General features: G+C 41.4%; 1 long non-coding RNA gene across 1 annotated transcript; it reads right to left on the reverse strand.

The window, feature by feature from the left end:
- Positions 1-246: 246 nt before the first annotated feature.
- LOC142786309 (uncharacterized) lies at positions 247-1,789 on the reverse strand. Its single transcript, XR_012889000.1, has 2 exons — positions 1,665-1,789; positions 247-1,114 (listed from the first exon to the last, which is right to left on the reverse strand). It is a non-coding gene; the product is annotated as an uncharacterized LOC142786309 (long non-coding RNA).
- Between the last annotated feature and the right edge of the window lie 14,848 nt (positions 1,790-16,637).

The raw sequence follows: 16,637 nt of genomic DNA on the forward strand, positions 1-16,637 counted from the left end.
GCTGCTGGCCTCAACTGCGATGTTGCTCAGCACATATGTGTAAAATAACAACAAATACTATGCCACTGCAAAGTAATTATGTGTCATTTGCATGAAACAAGGACCACAATAAAAGAACATAACAACTATTGCCTTCACAAAGTTCAAAAAATGTAAATAAATTTCCACAGAGTTTTCACGGTTCATCTGAGGATAGTAATATTGATTGTAAAAACATTCTTACTTCCACTAACAAACTATTTTAAGATGCCAGATTCAATATTAGAGTATACCAGCACTTTTGTAGGGCTAAACAATTGTACAGGCACCTAGAAAAACACAAGTGAATGCATGGTATAGCTACATATAAAAATAAGTACTTTTATTTCTAGTCTGAGTAGAGCTGCATAGATGATAAGTCACTTGCATTACATTATGAACAAACCTATCCGAGCAAAGTATACATTTAAAAAGTTACACTTACACAGTAGATAAGTAGACTGTTGAAGGACGGACAGGCAGTGGGATAATACCCAAGCACTAAAATCTTCTGTTAAGATATACTAGGAGTAGTGATGATCTACTTCCTTCCAAATAAAATAATCCACATAAATTCACTTCCCAGAGCTTATACACTCATGGCATCATTGGTGCTATACAAATGAGTGTACACTGAAGGATTACATCGAATAAGTACATGATTACTGCATCCATGGCTTTGCTTCTTGTACTACAAAGAATGCAGACACAGTTACCATTGGCGACCATGGATGCTGTGATTTCTGGCACGTAAATGTAGAGGCACGCAGGCACTTAACACACATGTTGAAAACTTCAGCTCAAAAATATTTGCCCACTAACACTACAGCAGCCTTTAAATTAGTGTCATAGTTTGGTATCTTCCGTGCAAAATTTAAATAATTTTGAATGCAAGCAAAGGAACTGCTGAATAATGCACTGCTAAGAAGTTAAGCAGCAGCTGCTTCTGACATCACAATGTGCTCTTTCTGCTGTTGTAAACTTTGAGCAGGAGAACAGTCACTGGCAGTCCCTTTATACTTGTTGGTCTTCTGTGCTCTGTTCTTGATACACTGTACATGACCGTGGAGCACCAAACCCCTTGTTACTGCTGGAACTTAGAAAAATACAGATCATTGTTACAACCATGCTAGATGCAAGAGTGTATAGTTGTATATTATGTGCTCATATTTACAGATATTGTATTTTCAGAAGCCAATGACAAGCCTCAACACACACACACACAAACAGTGAAGACTGAAAATATATTTAATATGATACAAGAGCAAAACTGCAATGTTATAGATGAAGGCATGAAACTTCCGCCAGACATAAAAAGCCAATAAAGTTTCTTCTATTTTGACTTTACACTAGGTGCGAGAAGCCGACCAAAAATAAGTTCACTAAGAAATACAAGTTAGACTGCATTACAACGCAACAGCCAATGTTCCTAACTTTAAGGCTGTCTAACATAGCCAGCTCACCGTACTGCGTATAGGAGAAAATGGGCAGTCTAGAAGACACAAAGAACTTGTGGATTATGAGTGTGCTTGTTGCTGACATCTATTATTCTAAATGAAGAAAACCTTTCAAAAATGCACTTCATCAGGGGAAATAATGATACGCAACAAACACAACGGGCTCCTACAGGTGCCACCAACACTCACCATTATTGTTGATACCAGTGTCTTGCCGGATGGATATGCTGCGTCCTGCACAGAACACCAAAGGAGCGCTCCATGACTTGGATTGCATGTGTGCTAGCTGCATCGCTCTGCTGCTGAAATAGGCTAGCCACAGACAGAAAAACGAGAAGCCATGGCTTTGAAACACACTGAACGTCACTTTTAGAGATCAACAATGCATACTTATGTCAGGTACAATTTGTAGAAAAATATATATCACTATGCAATCGTGGTGAACATGTTCGGCTGAAACATAAGCAACAGCACTGAGAGAGAAAAAGCTACATTAGGCAAAAGATGCAGTTACTGGCCCTATGTCATCTGAAGCTTCTTCAATAGGTCTTTCTCCTTACAAGTTGTGAACAGCCAGGCAATTTTCACCCACTTGCTATTTCCTTCCAGAGCACTTGATCCACAGACGAAGTGACAAGCTCGAGAGCTCAATAAGGAATCCAAGTATTTGTGCTCGTTTCAAAGCACAAGCTTTTGAGCCTCAGATTATTGGAGTTTCATTCATAAGCTGCAGGCTTTCAGCTTTCAACATTCTCAATTATCTTGCAATTTAGTTCTATAAATGTTGAATAAGAATTATGTGTAAGAATATTATAGGTATCCATTGAAAGCAACCATGCTTGGGTTTTCAATTTGTGCACAGTAAGTGGTGTTCCCGTAATCGTATGTATTAAAGAAAAACTTACCTTGCAGCTAGCCGTTAGGCAGTTTTGTGCGCTCGAAGCTCCCAAGCAGATCGCAGTCCTTCCAGATGAGGCTGCCATGCATGCTTCCACGCCCCATCCGCTGAATAACAGTCCCAGCAGTGACATAGGCTTGCATAGCTAGGGAGAACGCGTCCTTCCTATTTTTGTACAGGTGCTCCAAGTAATGATGAGGATTGATGTGCCAGAATGTTCAACCGATGATTCACAGGACCTTAAAAAACCAATCTCTGCGATCTGTGAAGAGCCAAAAACGAGATATTTAAAAACAATCATCAAAGCACTCACTTCTAAAACTTATTTGAGGAAGCTATCACTTCGTTAATGTGACCAAAATCTGCTATAATCACTTTGAAATAAACTGAAGCCTCATGTAAAATTTACGTCCCGCAATATATATGTCCTACTGAAGTATAGTACTAGCACAGTGGTAATCGTCTATAGAACTAATTTTCCAAAATAACATGAATTTTTTAAGTGCAACCTGGCTTCTGAAAAATAAATTCACATTACCTTTCCAATTATCAAACGTGGTCAATCGACAGGCCCAATCTCATAATCAAACAAGAGCTCACTTGTATCAAATCACAAAAAACTTTTTATGTATTTGCTCCATAATATATGTATGTATATAACAGTAGTAGTATATTTTTCATGCTTCAATTTACCATAGAGAAACATTACAACTGATGGGCTTAAAAACTTGCACACGTTATAGAACTGCGTGAATTATAGTACTGGTGAAATTTAGTTCTGCAAGGTGAACTCACTGATGGCAGCATTTAGTAGCCGTCGGTGTCATGAGGAACCAAGTACGGTCAACAGGCAAAGGGCATCTGCAGACTGGAAGCTGCCAATGACAGCAATGAAGGGCTGGCCAGACGTGCACGTCCATTGATAAAGTGTAAGAACTGGCCATGACCGGCTGTTGTCAAGGCTCTAGTGCCGTGAAAAACGATGGCCAGACGAACTCGGAAACCTATAGTTAGGCGATATTGGCCTACAACTTCATCCAAAGCAAGGCACCGGTGAAATCTTTGCTTTTTCTGGGGGCCGAAGGGAAGCTTGACGTTCACGGGCTCTCGCTGCCACATAGAACTCTCAAGTTGTTACCGAAGAACAGTCTAGGCGCGCTTCCAAAATAACACGATCCACAACAGAATGTAGCATCTGGCAGTTTTGGTTGATCACATCACAGCACTAGGACTATGGTTATCACAAAAAGGAGAAGGGACGACTTAATAAACAAAAGCGCCAAGCTGCCCCACCACAACTTCGCCGGGCAAAACAGTTATCAACACTGTCTTTCAATTTTCGGTCACACAAGCACAGCTTGTTCACAAGTCTTGGAACGTCAACACAGCACCACTGTTCACAACGAACATCGTTTCACTCCCGAACAGTACATTGCTCTCAAGTAAATAGGAGCGTACGGGCTAACTAGTGGCGAAGCAAGAACCGAGCGCGTAGTTCATACGTTTCCGTACGTACTTGGGGTCACTCAAGTAACGTGTCAAAACGCTGTCAATCCGAAATGTCGCACAGCACCCAACTGAGAGACTGAAAAGTCAAGCGAACGAACTGTTACCGGCACACAAACACCCAATGCAGGCTTCTCGAGTGCTAGTTGCCGTCGATACATCGACGCCGATCCCTGCTTGATAACCACACCGACGCACAGGCTTCGCTGCGCTTCACCGTACACCATTGCACTGCCACAGCTTTCCGCACTGCTCACACGCACTGAAAGAGCTGCTGTAATCACAACACATCCGGTCAAACGCTGAAGTAACTCGTGCGAAAAGCATTTGCTGAAAGCCGCACCGACCGATATGCTGTTTACGACGCCATGTTGTTTTCGACAACTGCACCGCGCGTAAGAGAGCTCTAAGAAAGTACTTGCACTATTTTCACGGCGTGAAAAAAATTTCTCTTATGTGCGAGGGGGGTGATATGACGAACAGGACAGGCGTGCCAGATGAAAGAAGTGTTTTGGCAACGTCACGGAGTGAGCTGATGTAGAGGGTATTGCTTCACAACCAATAACAAGCTGTGCCTGTCGGCCAAGCCGTCGTCTGCTCGCGTTTGTCGCCTGCTTCGATCAGAGCATGCGACAGGGGATTCGCCTTCGCAACGCTATTATTCTCAGGTCAAGTGGTCACTACGTCGCACAAAATACATGTCAGTGGCTCGCTCTACCTTTGAATGATGTTCGTGCGCCAAGTTAAATGACTGGTAATTGACGCAGGGATGAATTCAGCCAAGGTTTGCTCCAGAATCGTGAAGGTTTGCATATTTTCGGTGTCATACAAAGTTACTAGGGTCATTTTATTCCGATTGCTTGCCATAATACCACGGTCCATATCGGTGTCTGAACAGTGAAGGTGAAGATGCATGATTTGTTTGTAGTTCCATGCGTAATCACGCGCACCCCTAATACGCTTTGGTTTACAAAGTACGCTTTGTTCCACATCGTCCCAAAGTGTATCGACAGCTGTATTTCAGAGATCGCAACCATTGGACAGTTAGAGCCAATGAAAGTACACTAGAGCCCAAACTTTAGGAACCACTCACTGGAAACTTTCTCTCATTTTTATCTCCAATAGCTTGCAAAGAATGTGCTCCCATTAACCTTTTTGGTGGTAATTTCCACCAATGAGGCAAGGGTCTCGAGTCGCACTTTTAATTGGATGAGATGGGGCGCAACACAACAACATAACAAATAAGGTTGATCCTATGTCATGTCGCGTTCGAATGCACCGACCATTCACGTATCACATTGGTTTTCATCCAACCACAAATCTTTACATGCGTAGTTTTATGCCATTGACGCCCAATAGAATTCTTCAATTACTGCGACTTCGAACTTATTGGACGGTGGTGGTTGTCAACACCATCCACTGCATACAAGGGAAACAACACGCGAAGCTCAAAGTGCCGAAAGAGATAAAAGCGCACCAGCAGTCATCAGGCAGCCCTTAATGGGCGTGAATTAACTCAAAACCAGCCAGGGCACCAAAATATACCGCTGTGGCAGCAGGTTCTAAGTAGCCACATTGTTCCTAAGAGTGGTCCGGACCACTCTTGGGATTTTCTCTCGGCCATACTGTTTTTACGCACAATTTCGCTTCGTGAATCCACTTACGAGCACTTTTCGGTGACGTAAGCAAATATAGCAACTGCATCACCATCGCTGACATGTTTCCGGGCAGTCACAGCGCGCTTTATTTGCAGCGGCCGATGTGACAACTATGGCCTCTTACGACGTTTTTTCGTTTCGTGAATCGACTTACGCAACAAAATTTCTCTTGCGCAAAAATGTTTTCGTAAGTGAGCTTTGTGAATCCGGGCCCAGAAGTCTTCAATGCCTAGTCTGCCTTTTCACATCAATTCATAATAAATTATGCGGCATTAACATGCCACTAACTAAGATTCTTAGCAGCTTTATCGACAATCACCACGGCAAGGCTGCGAAGTCTACAGGGACACACATTTAGACTTTCATTTGGTGAGCATTTTAATTGTTATTGCTACATTTTCTTTCACATTAGTTCCACGAAGTGTGCACTAATTGGTGCAACTCGATTGCCTTTTGTGCATGTGTGCATCGCACAAATCCGAATCTCAAAAGAGATTCAAATATCAATACGAAACAAAGCGAGATTACGAGGAGAACAGGTAAAAGGTGTTACAGAAGATTTAGGGGCCCTAGTGGTCCAGTACAAAAGATCGCATAAACACGAGAACAATTCGAGTGACAGGACATCACAAGGAAAAAGGGAATTATAAAGCAGGCATAAATAGATAACAACGGATATCACGTACCAACGCATCGCTTTCTGCTACGCACATTAGTAAACTAATGTGGGGGAATCAAACAGAAAGTAAGAAGGCATGCAGGTTTTGAGGAAGAAAATAAACTTTTACAACAAACATTACCTATTCATATAGGAAGACAATGGGTGCGATTTTTCTAAGGGCTGCAGGGAAGATTATAATGGTAGTGAAGACGAAACTTAACTAATCTACAACTTTAACATAGCGCTAATGAAGCATAGTTATCTAGAAAAGTCGTAGAAGAGAAACTCAGTGAAGCGAATGTCATGAGCAGGAGAGGTTACGTTACCGGAGAGATTGAATAAGAAATGCTCAGATAAAACCATCATCTTGCGTGAAGCTTCATTGACTCGCCCTGATCCAAGTGAACTCTTATGGAAGTCGTAACACAAGGCGTTTCACACGAGTCAGTCAACCACAGTTATTGCTTTAGCAGCTGCTGGCGTACGAGTAAAACAACAGTCCACGTCTTTATTTTCATGGTTAGTACAGAGACACCAGCTAGTTGTCTCATATAAAGAGTTCCAGGAAAGAGACCATAATAGTAGCTTTGTGGGTAACCAACTGTAATAGGCGGGCAACTTTAATTCATTTCATGCATATATATCTTTGCAGCACTTCCGTCACTGATCACAAAGTAGTATAACAGAGCATTTCGAACGTGTTCCATGTGTTCATTACTCACGCTGGCTACGTTCTGTCATAGATAGGTTAATTCGAAAAACAGGCGTTCTGTGGAGAGTGGTACCAAAGCCCCCAGCTTAACTTTTAACAAAACGCAATGTCCAGCAGTGCTGTTCAGTCCATATATAGTATAGGGTCTTTCACAATATAAATTTTATGGCGAAGTGTCCTGTATTATCAAAGTCACTTACCAGAAGCAGCTACTAACTAACCTTGACATAAGTCAACCTTGATGACCAATGAGTTACAGCAGTCGTCGACCTTTGCCGGAAAGTTAGTGAATTCAGTTCTGGTAGCAGCGGGCCGTTCGAATGGATTTGATGTACTCGAGGTCCATATGTTGTGCAATATATTGTCAATAATTCTAAAGATAGCTTTGTGCCCAATGTATCATCCTCACTCGGTTCACATGAAATTTTATCAGTTCAAAAGCTGGCCAAATGTTCTCTCGGTAATCTTATCTACAAATATGTGAATGTAAAACTTTCTATTCCTTTACTAACCTCAAGTCAGTTTCTCAGGTGTCACCTGCTCGTTTTGCAAAGGCTAATAATTTTATTTTGCCAATCTCAGAACTAATTATGGCATATCTACCATAAATTTTCTGTCTGTATGCTCGTGGAGTTTTTTACTTTGAGATAAAAAAATATCTCATTTAATATATAAAAAAGGCTTGCGTTCGCACTTACTAAATTCATAGTGGTTAATAATATACAGAGTATGCCATTGCATATTAGGCTATTTTGTTATTATCTGCATATTTCGTAAATTCGAGCCTATGTATATTATGAATATTTGTATTTTTCTTTTTTAACATCATACACTTGATATTAAACTGAGTGAATGTTATCGCATTTTCATACTAGTTCTTTCGTGCTTATCTACACAATTTGTATAACTAACATTCGCTATTTCGTACTTATACGTACATTTTATATATCCTTAATGAAGTATCCTTACCGCTGGTTACTATTACACCGAATCTCTGATGAATAATTTTTAGTAGGTCTATCTCACACTCCTGCGCCTTTGAGGCTTCTTTCTGGATTTGTATTCAAAATATGCCATTTGTCACTTATATTTGAACTTCAATTATTTCAAATTTCAAATGTCATTCTTGGTTTGTTATTGCACATATAAAGCAAAGTATACCCATGCTTTGCTCCAGAAGTCGACTGATTTTTCAAAACGTTTGGTTACAAGATAGAACAATAGCCTTTATTTGAAAAATTTCCTGGGTTTCTATCAAAGCAGCCCCAAACATGACGCCAGCAGCGGTCATTAAAAACACTCAAATGGAAGAAGTTATCATATAGCCGAAAATTATCAAGTAGTTGACTTTATTATGTAAATGTCCATTAAACGTTCTCCTTTCATGGAAAAAGTTTTCATAAAAGAAAGCCCATGAAAGGTTCTCTTTGACCACATTTTAGAAGATTGTCTCGGAAAATACTACAATCCTAGAATAACGACTGCATTAAACAGCCTCCGAGCCAAATTCTCATTAGCTTAAGAACTACTTTTGAAACGCCATCGTTCCTCCTTGTTTACGTGTTATTATAGGGCTATGTGAATGAGGCTTTTTTTTTTCAATATGCAAAAGATGTACTTTGACCTCCACTTAAGGGCTAGTGCAAACAAACTCAACCGCATTGCAAAGTAACTCTACATTAGCATACAAAGGTTGAGAGTGCTTTGAAGGGCAAAAAAAGAAAGCTGCAGTACACAGCGCTTTGGCACTGAGAGGAGTGGGTTATAGCTGAAAATAAAAATTGCGTAAGCAAAGAACTCCGCAGTTCATACGAGAAAGAACGTGAAAAAACAGAGTGTAAATTATTGATTGGTAGTGTTTCGCCAACTGTCTGTTTCTCCGCGCCAAATGATGAATAATTCTTGGTGGGGACTCTTGATTTGTAGAGTTTTGGTTAAGTTTTAAGGACCATTGCGATTGATTGGACAGTATGTGGATATCAAAAAGTCACAGCTTTCAAACACTTTATAAGCAAAACGCCGTCTGCTTTGTTGAGACCAGCTACAGCAAAGAAAACGCCACCGATTTCATGCAACAATCACCTGCAAGCATATTTAAGTGAAGATAGATACTGGCGGAGTCGCTTAAACAAACATTTCACTCACGACTGTCTGATAAAGCCCAAATGCTACAGCCGTGAAAGGAAAATGTAAAAACGCACGGAAATGACGGGTGACAGAAAACACACACACACACACACACACACACACACACACACACACGCGCGCGCGCGCGCGCGCGCGCGCGCGCGCGTGCGCGCTCAGGTGTTTAGTGTGCTTTTTTAGCCCATTTATACTCTCGCATAACACTTATTGGTCACAGCCAGCCCATAGCTACAGGCGTCTGCGAGAAAAGGACGCTGAAATGAATTTTTGCCTCCCGGCTAGCATGAACCGAGGCAACTCCAGTTTGCTACACCGAATCCGCGTGGGTGTAGCATTCACTCCCCGCCATTCGCACACCTGATCAGTCTTGTGGACAGCCTCAAATGTGAACGCTGCCAAGTGTGCGAAAGGACGAGTAGTATATTTTGTGGTCGCCTACTTTACGCGTCGCTACTTAAAACTCTCGCTTGAACGCTGGGATGAATAGCTGCGGTAAATGTGAAAGTGGCATTTTATCAGCCCTGTGTGATCAGAGAGGATCAAGAACTTCTATAAGAGTTGTTATGGGTTTCCTAAAGAAAAGTACAGTACTAAACATTAGACTCTAGTGAAGCCACACCGTTTCGTGTGGCTTCACAAGAGAAAGTGTGCCAGGGTGCCCGGTACGCTACAGAGTGGGCACTTGTAGCATTGTGTCATTCGGCAGAGGCGGTGCATTAATATTCAATGTATATTTGTGTTGGTTTGCAGGCGCCTGAAGATCATGTTTTCTTCTTTAGTCAGTTTTTGATGTGGTTTAGGGTACACCATCGCTAGAGTTTGTAGTATTGAAGAAGGGGAAAACATTTTTCGTGAAGCTTCATGTTGGTGTCTTGCCAGCTAAGACGTCGATGTCTTACACCAGCTTAATCGGCACGGGCAGTGGTCACTGTTTTTTGTGTCAGAAACCTGAAACAATTGAGCAAATGTTTCTTGAATATTTCACGCGGTGATTTTCTTGGATGTCCTACAAAGAACGCTGAAAAAATATTTCCCGCTGGACACACGGAAAAGAAAATATCTCGCCTATGAAAATGAGGATAGATTTTCGTACGACATCGTCATGCTACCTGCTCTGCAAAGTAATGGATGCAGCGCATGGCTATACGTCATGCTGATGTTGATGATCGACAAGCTATCGAATACTTTCGAGAATCCATATTTTAATTTCTTGAATTAAAAAAAATATGAAGACATATACCTGATTGGGTACCGTGCATGGAATCACTATTGTACATAAAGCAATTGTAGGAAGCTTGCACTGTTGAAATTTTTTCAAACACTGCAATAAAAAAAAGAGTGGCTGTGCGGTAGAACAGCAACTTGCCAAGCAAACTACCCATATAAGCAAACGACTCGTATCCTCCTAAGACCCGAATTTCGAATGCAAAGTATTTCTTAGCGAACATCAGCGACATTGAGCGTATCTATCTATCTATCTATCTATCTATCTATCTATCTATCTATCTATCTATCTATCTATCTATCTATCTATCTATCTATCTAGCGGCCAACGACTTTCAGCTCTCCTGGGCGTTTCGATAATGGTATCAATACCAAACTTGGTATGGCATAACATGACTGTATGAAGAACATATCTGACTAGTCATAACAGGAATATCATGATAATATGTCACGAATGTCTTGATTTACATTTCATGGTCTTACAGCTCCTGCGGTAGTTTCGTTCACATGGCATGTTGCAAAACTGGTATGGTATGGCATGATTGCATGGTGAACACAAGCGACTGGCCCTAACATGAAAATCATGATATGCGTGTCTTGTAACAACATGACTACATGCCGCGCTCATGATCCGCTCGTGGCTGTTTCACTAGCATCACATATACCAAATTTGGTATTACGGTACGTGAATGGATGACTAAAGTATGTGACTGGCGCAAACGTGATAAACATGAGATGCGTGTCATGTGACAACATGATTAGATGCTACGCTCATGATGCGCTCGCGGCCGTTTCTCTAGCTTCAGATGTACTAAACTTGGTATCACGCAATGCGAACAGGCGAACTAAGTAAATGACACATTCAAACATGACAATCAGGACATGCTTGTCATGTAACAACATCACTACATGCCACACTCATGACGTGCTCGCGGCCATTTCGCTAGATTCGCATATGCCAAATTTTGTATCACGTGTCGTTAATGTATGACGGAGGTATGTGACTGGTGAAAACATGATAATCATGAGATGCGTGTCATGCGAGAACATGACTACATGCCACAGTCAAGGCACCAATACATTTAGGATGACTGACAGTTGGGTGTGTTGGTAAAGGTTCATGATGAAACAAGCGCAAAAATACACACACTCAGAGAGGACACAGACAAGTGCTTTCTAGCAACTGAAAATTTTATTTCGAAGTGAACACTAATAAATACATCACACGCATGTACGTCATTCCCGACTTCCCTTGTCATCATCAACAACGTGATATAACAAAATATGCACGCGCCCACAACCGCAAACAAACACGTTTCAAGAATAAGAACAGAAAATGTAAATAAAAACAAAAGGAGAAAAAACAAAAGAAACAAAAAAAACGTAATGATGCGCTTGCGGCAATTTTGCTAGCTCCATACATACGAAATTTCGTGGCACGGAACGTTGCAATATATTGCAACGAAGATGCGCGAGCCTACAGGGCGCGGAAGAAGAAGACCTGTTGAAACTAGCTGACGTTGCATATTACTTCTTTAAGCAATCGAATTAGTGCGAATGTCTAATTCATCTCCTGGCCAAGGGCACAGCCCTTGGTCAGCCTCCTTGCTTAATTATGAATTGTCATTGGGATATTTTTTCCGCAGCGGTGTTGGCAGCATCCCTGTTCCGCTGGTGCCCTCGAGTGGTGGATTTATTAGGCTCAACAACCCGAAGGCGATCCAAGTGGAGTTGCAGGCCATGACGCCACACTTTCAGCTGATAAGTGATGTTGGTCAGTTCGGAAGAGGTGGTTTGGTATGCAGATCGTCAGATGCTTCGTGCGTTTCTGACATACTAAAATGCGAGACATTTGCTTCGGTCCCGGTGAGTGCATTTATCCCGACTCATTTAGCGTGCACTAAGGGAATTGTACGAGGAGTCGACTTTACATTAACGCCCGCTGAGACTCTAGAAAAGCGATCTGATGCTGGGGTCATAGCCGTGTACGGATGCAACCGATTAGTTAACGGTGAGAAAGTCCCCACTGAGTCGGTTATTGCTACCTTTGCCGGCACTTCCTGTCTATCTGAGTTGAAAATATGGCCGCTCATTTTCAGAGTCGAACGTCTCGCTTCTCGTCCTCTCCAATGTCAAAACTGTTGGCGTTTTGGTCACAGTGCAGGGCGCTGTAAATCAAATTCACGTTGCCGCATCTGTGGCGATACCCACCCATCCAAGGAGTGCAACGCCGAAACCGAAAAGTGCTGCCTCTGTGCAGGAAATCACGTAGCCGATTATTTGAACTGCACCGCAAGGTCTAATGAAACGCAAGATCTAGAAATCATGGACAGACGTCGTTGCTCGCGGCGAGAAGCAATAACAGTTTTGAAGGATAGGGCCTTTGGATATGCCGGAGTCGCGTCGAGGCACAAACAACTAAGTGACACGATGATTCTTAATCTTATTGAGGCTGCAGTAGAAAAGGCAATGTCGAAAGCGTTGGAACACATAATTACGAGCGTAAGTGAGTGCATCTCTCAAGTGTTTTGCTCACAGATGACACAGCTGGCTTCTGCAGTAGCAGTACCGATGGCCAAGTCGGCACCTTGTGCAGTGGAAGAGATACCGAATTTAGCCCCACAGCGGCAAACCCGAGAGGAGAAAACCCCAATTTTGTCTGTACCTTCTACGTCGACCCACGCGGACGATCAGAATGAAATGGACGTATGCCAAGATTTCAGGCGTAAGAAGCACACTGAATATCCTTTAAAGTCTCCTTGCCCAAACACAAAACCCAAAAAGGGCAGCGAAAATGCCAGTGCACTTATTAAGGAGAGTATTTTAGAAGCTGCCGTTGCTGAAGTGTTTCGCTCATCAACATAGATACCTTGAAAGTACTACAGTGGAATTGTAGGTCTTTGATTTGCGCTTCTACTGAGTTACTTTGCTTAATTAATCAGTTATATCCGGATATAATTTTATTACAAGAAACCTGGCTTAACCCTGTTAAGAATTATCATTTAAACAATTTTAGAGCATATCGGTTAGACCGTCCATCACTAAGAGGTGGTCAATTATACTAGTCTCGAATAAATTTTGCCGCACAGCGAGCATGGCTTTTCAGCTTATGTCCACAGACTGCTAAATTTTGGCAATCGACCTCTGTCTGCCAGGGCACCACCCTTTTTCACTTATAAACGCATATTTTCCAACGGGTTTGCATAATACTCCACAATTAGATACTGCCTTAGCTAATTGCAAGAATAATTTTCTTCTGACTGGTGATTTCAACTCACATCATGTTTCATGGGGATTTCGAACAGATGCTTCTGGTACTCTTCTGTGGGATTGGATGATTAATAAAAACCTTACCTGCCTAAACGATAGACAGTCTACATTTATTCGTGGACGGACACGATCGGTATTAGATCTCACGTTTTGCAGCCCAAGTGTTCCAATAAAGTCTTGGAAAACAATAGATTTCTCTTCAAACAGTGACCATCTTCCTGTATACTTTGAAATCTCATGTGCTGTGAATTATATTGAAAGGACAGAGAAAACATTGACCAATTACAAAAAGTTTAAAGACTGCTTGCGTTCCAACATTAGGGCAGTGTCCAGTGGTCAAAATGAAGACCTCGGCAGAAATCTCTGTTCTGCTTTAAAAATCTCCAAGAACACTTCAGAATTTGTAATTGCTTCGTTGTCATCTAAAAGTACCCAACCTTGTAGATGGTGGAATAACGAGTGCACACGAGATTATAGAAGAAGAAAAGCTGCATTGAAAAGACTTATATGTAATCAGAGTCGAAAAAACTGGAAGGATTATCAGTTCATTGCGGCAACATTTAAATGCACTGTATCGCGAGCGAAAGAGCAATATGACCAAGAACATTTCGAGTACCTGTCTAAATCAAATAACAAACGTGCTTTATTCAATTTACTTCGTGGTAGGAAGAAGACCTCTATACCAGGAAACTTTGACTCAGTAGTTCATACCTCACAGGAACTACAGAAATCATTGAATCAGTTGGCTAAAGAATTAGAAAATAGGATCTCAACGCATCTTGCTAATTCGGCTTACACAACTACCATCTATTACTACACAGAAATATCGACTTCCGAATTAAATCAGGCTATGGAAAGATTGCCAAATGCAGCACCAGGCCCCGATGGAATAACAAATACATTGCTAAAAATACTTCACAGGGAATATCCGAATGATCTGTTAGGTCTCGTCAATTATTCCCTTAGAAGAGCATGGATCCCTTCTGAATGGAAGAATGCGAAAATTATACCATTGCTTAAGAAACAGGGGGCAGGCTATAATTTAGACAACATACGACCGATAGCCTAAACATCTAATGTAGTAAAACTTATTGAAAGGGTACTTCATGGTCGTATAATTAGGTTTATTAACGAGAAACAACTGTTGAGTTCTTCCTAAATTGGCTTTAGATCTGGATATTTCATATGGCATGCACATGTAGAACTGGAAAGTCGTATTCATATTGCCCGCCACAAAAAGCACTTTGCGGCTTTAGTAACGTTAGACATATGTAAAGCATACGATAGTGTAGAGTATGCTATCTTGACTAATCAGTTAGGGAGTCATGTACTTCCACCTTCTATAGTAGCATGGGTGACGGAATTTTTAAGTAGAAGAGAATTCTATAGTTTTCAAGGCGGTTTCTCTTCCTGTAAGCACAAGCAAACCCGATGTGTACCTCAGGGGTCAGTACTTTCCCCGGTTTTATTCAACATATTGCTTAGTACCATCCCCGTTCATCCAGATGTGAAAACCTATGTTTATGCCGATGACATTGCTTTCTTTGCGATGGCACATGAATTCCACTGTCTCTACACTATCTTGCAAGCATATCTTAATGAAATAGAACATTGGCTGGATGGAAATGTGCTATTCTCGTTTTTCCTATCAAAGATCCCGTGCACATATCTATTAATTAAAAGCTTCAAGATATCCCACAAGTACAATCATTGAAATATCTTGGAGGTATGTATAATGAACATCTAAACTGGCGCCCTCACATTGAATACATCTCGACAAAAGCAGTACGCGCGATTGGCGTATTGCGGAGGTTGAGCAATTGTAGATCAGGTATGAGAAGAAAGGCACTTTTGATTATATATAAAATGTATGTCCGACCTGGGTTGGAGTTTGGCTGCACACTTTTTTCTGGTGCGCCAGCCTACAAACTTCGGCCGCTCGTTCTGTTGGAAAGAGAGGCTTTACGGCTCTCCTTAGGACTTCTAAAGTATACTACAAATGCAGTGTTATACCTTGAAGCACGAATACCAACCTTATTATGTCGCTTTAACATTCTTACTGTCAGACCTTTTTACGACTATATGAAGCACCATCTAACCCTGAACAAATTATTTTTATTTCCAATCCTGACCTATTCTTCTCCGTGCATTGGCCCAGATTTCACAAACCACAAATAGCATTTGTTCAATCGTTACTTGAGCCTCTAAATGTACACGTTCGTGATCTTATTCCTTTAACTGAGCAACACAACTCTCCGGAAATAGCTTACCATTATATCTTCCCAACTCACGCTAAGCTATTACCTACAGGCATTTTAAATGGTTTATTGCAGGACCATTTAAGTACTCTGCCAACAAATGTCATTATAGCAACGGACGCATCTCAATCACATGAAAAATCAGGCGTTGGAATATATTGGCCCGTACTTGATTGGTCATTTTCACTTCGCTTACCAAATTTTCTTCCTGTCTTTCTGGCTGAAATCATGGCAATAATAATAGCTTTGCGAAAGGTAAATATTTCCATTCCAGTCATAGCAGTCATAACTGATTCATTATCAGTGTGCTCTTGTCTGTCCACATCTGGTCACTCACCGATAGTGAAACTTTTTAAATCATTGATTCCCTGTCATCTCCGAAGGATTCATTTAATCTGGACACCAGGGCACAAAGGTTTGTTGTTGAACGAAACAGCTGATTCTCTTGCGAAGTCATCCCTTTCGACACCAACTATTCCTATTTTCCCTCATACAATATACAATATGGTGGCGCCATTTCGCACACTTAAAATCAGGCAAAATACATCTGACCCTGCACTGACGGCTTCTCCAGAGTACAAACACTTGTCATTTCCCTGGCGCAGTGAACTGAATAACTCAAGAATGATGGAAGTTGTCATCACGAAATTTCGTTGCCGCGTTACCTCCCTCAATTTTTACTTGCATAGATCAGGCATATTGAATTCCCCTATGTGCATTTACTGTAATCAAGAGGAAACGATCAGAAATTTTTTATTACATTGTCGCCGTTTCGATTTATTCAGGCAAAGCATACTAGCACCACCTCTTCAAAGACTGGGCTTGACACT

This window comes from Rhipicephalus microplus, unplaced genomic scaffold (assembly GCF_043290135.1).
Source record: "Rhipicephalus microplus isolate Deutch F79 unplaced genomic scaffold, USDA_Rmic scaffold_22, whole genome shotgun sequence".
In the NCBI taxonomy this organism is placed as follows: Eukaryota; Metazoa; Arthropoda; class Arachnida; order Ixodida; family Ixodidae; genus Rhipicephalus; species Rhipicephalus microplus.